The following is a 6,608-nucleotide window of genomic DNA, read 5'->3' as shown; positions in this document are numbered from 1 at the left end:
TCTTCTTCTTCTGATTCTAGTCTTCTTCTTCTAACTTTCTTGTTTCCCATTTTGCAGAGTTAATTCACTATATGGAAGCTTGCATGGATGGAGTGATTGTTTCCCTTTTCTTTTTTTCGTTTGTATCGATGAAAAATGTGGAACTTGTTATATGGATGCATGGAACAATGTGTTGGATGAACATTGTGATGTTACTATAATATGTATGGATGGAACTCTGTTTCTTATTATGTATGTATGTTGTCATGGATGGAGCTATGTGTTGGATACATCATATGTCTGCTGTGTATGTGAAAAGAAAATATGTATATCTGTGTGTGAATTCCTGTGAAATTAAATGGATTCAAATAAAAACAGGGGATATGTAGCCTCTTTGTCGTCTGCTAGCTGACGGCAAAGACCTTTGCCATCCGCTAGCAGACGGCAAAGAGGACAAGTGGCAGCTACTTGTAAAACCTGGGAACACTGGCTGCCTATTTGGTCACTTTGCCGTCTGCCAGCGGACGGCAAAGATTCAAATCACTTTGCCGTCTACCAGCGGACGGCATAGCTGGCCATGTGGCAGCTTCCCAGCACTGCCTAGCTGAGCTCTTTGCCGTCCGTCAGCGGACGACAACGAGCTTTGACTCTTTGCCGTCCGCTGGCAGACGGCAAAGAGCGTCGTTAACCCCCTAACGGCTCTCACGCCACCGCACTGCCATCCGTTGTCTTTGTCGTCTGCTGGCCTAGGATGGCGGGCGGCAAAATCCTTTGCCCTCCGCTTACTGGAAGCGGACGACAAAGAAGGCCTTTGCTGGCACGTGTTCAGACGGACAGTTTGCCGTCCGCTGGCGGACGACAAAGACGTTTGCCGTTCATGATCCATGCATTTGCCGTCCGCCATGGCGGACGACAAAGAAGCTGATTCCAGTAGTGGGTGGACACTTGAAAAAGATTTGGGCTTAAGGGTTTTTGGATGCACAAGTAGTATCTCTACTTAGTGCGGAATTTTTGGCTAGCAAAGATAGGGGTCAAGCACCACATGTTAAAGGATCTATGACAATATGACTTCTATGTGAATATAAACAAACATAAACCATTACGTTGTCTTCCTTGTCCAACGTCAACAATTTTGGCATATAATATTTTGATGAGGGCTCACAATCACAAAAGATTTCTAGGATGGTATATTTATATGTGAATCTTCTCTTCCCTTATTAATTCTTTCATGAGTTGCATCCTTGACTAATGCTATGCTTGTCAATCTCTAATAAAATATCCTACTTATACTTTTGGATCCAATCGGTCCCTTACAGAATAGTGCATAAACTAGGGTTTAAGCTTCTGTCACTCTCGCAACCCACCATCTATTTACTACTCCACAGTGCGTTCCCTTAGGCCCAAATATGGTGAAGTGTCATGTAATCGACGTTCACATGACACCACTAAGGGAATCACAGCATACATACCATCAAAATATCAAACACATATCAAATTCACATGATTACTTGCAACATGATGTATCCCGTGACCTCAAGAACAAAAGTAACTACTCCCAAATAATAAACATGTTCATGATCATAGGAGTATTAAATAGCATCATGGATCTGAACATATAATCTTCCACCAAATAAACCTTAGTAATCAACTACAAGATGTAATCAACACTACTAGTCACCCCCTAGCACCAATCTATAGTTCCTGTAACAAGATTGAATACAAGAGATGAACTAGGGTTTGAGAGGAGATGATGCTGGTGAAGATGTTGATGGAGATTTCCCTCCCCAAGATGGGAGAGTTGTTGGTGGTGATGATGATGATGATTTCCCCCTTCGGGAGGGAAGTTCCCCCGGCAGAATCGCTCCACCGGAGGGCAAAAGTGCTCCTGCCCAAGTTCCGCCTCGAAACGGCGGCGCTCGACTACGAAAGTCTTCTTCTTATTTTTTTTGTAGGTCAAAATGACTTATATACCAGAATATGGGTACCAGAGGTGGGCCGAGGAGGCCACAACCCACCAGGGCGCGCCTGGGGGGCCTGGTGCGCCCAGGTGGTTTGTGCCCACCTGGTGGCCCCCCTCTGGTGTTTATTGGCTCCAATATTTCTTGAATAATCCATAAAAATTTCCATGAAGTTTCAGCTCATTTGGAGTTGTGTAGAATAGGTGGCATGACGTAGCTTTTCCAGGTTCAGATTTCCAGCTGCCGGAATTCTCCCTCTTGGTGTGTACCTTGCAAATTATGAGAGAAAAGGCATTAGAATTACCCCAAAAAGCATTATCATGGATAAAAACATTATAAATAACAGTAAGAAAACATGATGCAAAATCGACGTATCAACTCCCCCAAGCTTAGACCTCGCTTGTCCTCAAGCGAAAACCGAAATCGAAAAACATGTCCACATGCTTTGAGAGAGAGGTGTCGACAAAAACAAAATACGGACATAGAAGCATCATGTTGATTATTATAACAGCAACAAATTTAAAAATTAGACTTTTATCATTGAACCTTTATCATACACTTCCCATGAATAAGTAATAGATCATCACATAATCGAAGTATAAAGCAAAAACTCTATTAGAAACCAACAAACTATGTTCTCAGTCAACTTTGCAACTACAATTCATCATCTTTTCAGGAAGGGTCACGTGTCGGAGCCTTTACGCAAGTCCACATACTCAACCATCATATAGTCTTCTATGATTGCTAACACTCACCGAGTACACACGAGCAAAACGTTTCAACCGGACACATAGAAAGATAGGGGCTTATACTTTAGCCTCCCAACATACTCACCTCAAGGGTGATGTAAACAATAATAACTCATGCTATCTATATTCAACTGGACATATGTTCCTAGATCTTTCCTTACCACATGATGCTTGCCAAAAGAGAAAATAAAAAGGAATAGAAGGAAAACTTTGACTCTTTGCATAAAAGTAAATACCTAAAAGAAAAAGATAGGCCCTTCGCTGAGGGAAGCAGAGGTTGTCATGCGCTTATTTGTTTGTATGCTCAATCCCTTAGTGCAAAAGAACGTAACATTACATTGCCCCTTAAGATGACAACCTTTATTATGCAGTCTGTCGCTTTCTTTGTCATACAAGTTCGTGCAACACTCAATTTTCTCTTACACTAAACAATCTCACACATTTAGAAGCAATTTTTATTGCCTTTTTGCACCGATGACAACTTACTTGAGGGATCTTGCTCAATCCCTATGTAGGTATGGTGGACACTTGAAAAATATTTGGGTTTAAGGGTTTTTGGATGCACAAGTAGTATAAATACTTAGTACGGAATTTTTGGCTAGCAAAGATAGGGGTCAAGCACCACATGTTAAAGGATCTATGACAATATGACTTCTATGTGAATATAAACAAACATAAACCATTACGTTGTCTTCCTTGTCCAACGTCAACAATTTTGGCATATAATATTTTGATGAGGGCTCACAATCACAAAAGATTTCTAGGATGGTATATTTATATGTGAATCTTCTCTTCCCTTATTAATTCTTTCATGAGTTGCATCATTGACTAGTGCTATGTTTATCAATCTCTAATAAAATTTCCTACTTATACTTTTGGATCCAATCGGTCCCTTATGGAATAGTGCATAAACTGGGGTTTAAGCCTCTGTCACTCTCGCAACCCACCATCTATTTACTACTCCACAATGCATTCCCTTAGGCCCAAATATGGTGAAGTATCATGTAGCCGGCGTTCACATGACACCACTAAGGGAATCACAACATACATACCATCAAAATATCAAACACATATCAAATTCACATGATTACTTGCAACATGATTTATCCGGTGACCTCAAGAACAAAAGTAACTACTCACAAATAATAAACATGTTCATGATCAGAGGAGTATTAAATGGCATCATGGATCTGAACATATAATCTTCCACCAAATAAACCATATAGCAATCAACTACAAGATGTAATCAACACTACTAGTCACCCAGTAGCACCAATCTATAGTTCCGGTAACGGGATTGAATACAAGAGATGAACTAGGGTTTGAGAGGAGATGGTGCTGGTGAAGATGTTGATGGATATTTCCCTCCCCAAGATGGGAGAGTTGTTGGTGGTGATGATGACGATGATTTCCCCCTCCGGGAGGGAAGTTCCCTCGGCACAATCGCTCCACCGGAGGGCAAAAGTGCTCTTGCCCAACTTCCGCCTCGAAACGGCGGCGCTCCACGCCGAAAGTCTTCTTCTTATTTTGTCTAGGTCAAAATAACTTATATACCAGAATATGGGCACCGGAGGTGGGCCGAGGAGGCCACAACCCACCAGGGCGCGCCTGGGGGGCCTGGCGCGCCCAGGTGGTGTGTGCCCACCTGATGGCCCCCCTCTGGTGGTTATTGGCTCCAATATTTCTTAAATAATCCATAAAAATTTTCCGTGAAGTTTCAGCTCATTTGGAGTTGTGCAGAATAGGTGGCCTGACGTAGCTTTTTCATGTTCAGATTTCCAGCTGTCGGAATTCTCCCTCTTGGTGTATACCTTGCAAATTATGAGAGAAAATGCATTAGAGTTACCCCAAAAAGCATTATTATGGATAAAAACATTATAAATAACAGTAAGAAAACATGATGCAAAATGGACGTATCAACTCCCCCAAGCTTAGACCTCACTTGTCCTCAAGCGAAAACCTAAATCGAAAAACATGTCCACATGCTTTGAGAGAGAGAGAGAGAGAGGTGTCGATAAAAACAAAATACGCACATAGAAGCATCATGTTGATTATTATAACAGCAACCAATTTAAACATTAGACTTTTACCATTGAACCTTTATCATACACTTCCCATGAATAAGTAACAATTCATCACATAATCGAAGTATAAAGCAAAAACTCTATTAGAAACCAACAAACTATGTTCTCAGTCAACTTTGCAACTACAATTCATCATCTTTTCAGGAAGGGTCACGTGTCGGAGCCTTTAGGCAAGTCCACATACTCAACCATCATATAGTCTTCTATGATTGCTAACACTCACCGAGTGCACACGAGCAAAACGTTTCAACTGGACACATAGAAAGCTAGGGGCTTATAGTTTCGCCTCCCAACATACTCACCTCAAGGGTGATGTCAACAATAATAACTCATGCTATCTATATTCAACTGGACATATGTGCCTAGATCTTTCCTCACCACATGATGCTTGCCAAAAGAGAAAATAAAAAGTAATAGAAGGAAAACTTTGACTCTTTGCATAAAAGTAAATACATAAAAGTAAAAGATAGGCCCTTTGCAGAGGGAAGCAGAGGTTGTCATGCGCTCATTTGTTTGTATGCTCAATCCCTTAGTGCAAAAGAATGTCACATTACATTGCCCCTTAAGATGACAACCTTTATTATGCAGTCTGTTGCTTTTATTCTTTATCATCCAAGTTCGTGCAATGCTCAATTTTCTCTTACACTAAACAATCTCACACATTTAGAAGCAAATTTTTATTGCCTTTTTGCACCGATGACAACTTACTTGAGGGATCTTGCTCAATCCCTTGGTAGGTATGGTGGACACTTGAAAAAGATTTGGGTTTAAGGGTTTTTGGATTGCGCAAGTAGTATCTCTACTTAGTGCGGAATTTTTGGCTAGCAAAGATAGGGGTCAAGCACCACATGTTAAAGGATCTATGAAAATATGACTTCTATGTGAATATAAACAAACATAAACCATTATGTTGTCTTCCTTGTCCAACGTCAACAATTTTGGCATATAATATTTTGATGAGGGCTCACAACGACAAAAGATTTCTAGGATGGTATATTTATATGTGAATCTTCTCTTCCCTTATTAATTCTTTCATGAGTTGCATCCTTGACTAATGCTATGTTTGTCAATCTCTAATAAAATTTCCTACTTATACTTTTGGATCCAATCGTTCCCTTACAGAATAGTGCATAAACTGGGGTTTAAGCTTCTGTCACTCTCGCAACCCACCATCTATTTACTACTCCACAATGCATTCCCTTAGGCCCAAATATGGTGAAGTGTCATGTAGTCGACGTTCACATGACAGCACTAAGGGAATCACAACATACATACCATCAAAATATCGAACACATATCAAATTCACATGATTACTTGCAACATGATTTATCCGGTGAACTCAAGAACAAAAGTAACTACTCACAAATAATAAACATGTTCATGATCAGAGGAGTATTAAATAGCATCATGGATCTGAACATATAATCTTCCACCAAATAAAGCATATAGTAATCAACTACAAGATGTAATCAACACTACTACTCACCCCCTAGCACCAATCTATAGTTCCGGTAACAAGATTGAATACAAGAGATGAACTAGGGTTTGAGAGGAGATGGTGCTGGTGAAGATGTTGATGGAGATTTCCCTCCCCAAGATGGGAGAGTTTTTGGTGGTGATGATGATGATGATTTCCCCCTTCGGGAGGGAAGTTCCCCCGGCAGAATCGCTCTGTCGGACGGCAAAAGTGCTCCTGCCCAAGTTCCCCCTCGAAATGGAGGCACTCCACCCCGAAAGTCTTCTTCTTATTTTTTCTAGGTCAAAATGACTTATATACGAGAAGATGGTCACCCGAGGTGGGCCGAGGAGGCACAACCCACCAGGGCGCGCCTTGGGGC

This window comes from Aegilops tauschii, chromosome 7 (genome assembly GCF_002575655.3).
Source record: "Aegilops tauschii subsp. strangulata cultivar AL8/78 chromosome 7, Aet v6.0, whole genome shotgun sequence".
NCBI classification, from domain to species: domain Eukaryota; kingdom Viridiplantae; phylum Streptophyta; class Magnoliopsida; order Poales; family Poaceae; genus Aegilops; species Aegilops tauschii.
Note: the sequence above shows the minus strand (reverse complement) of the source record.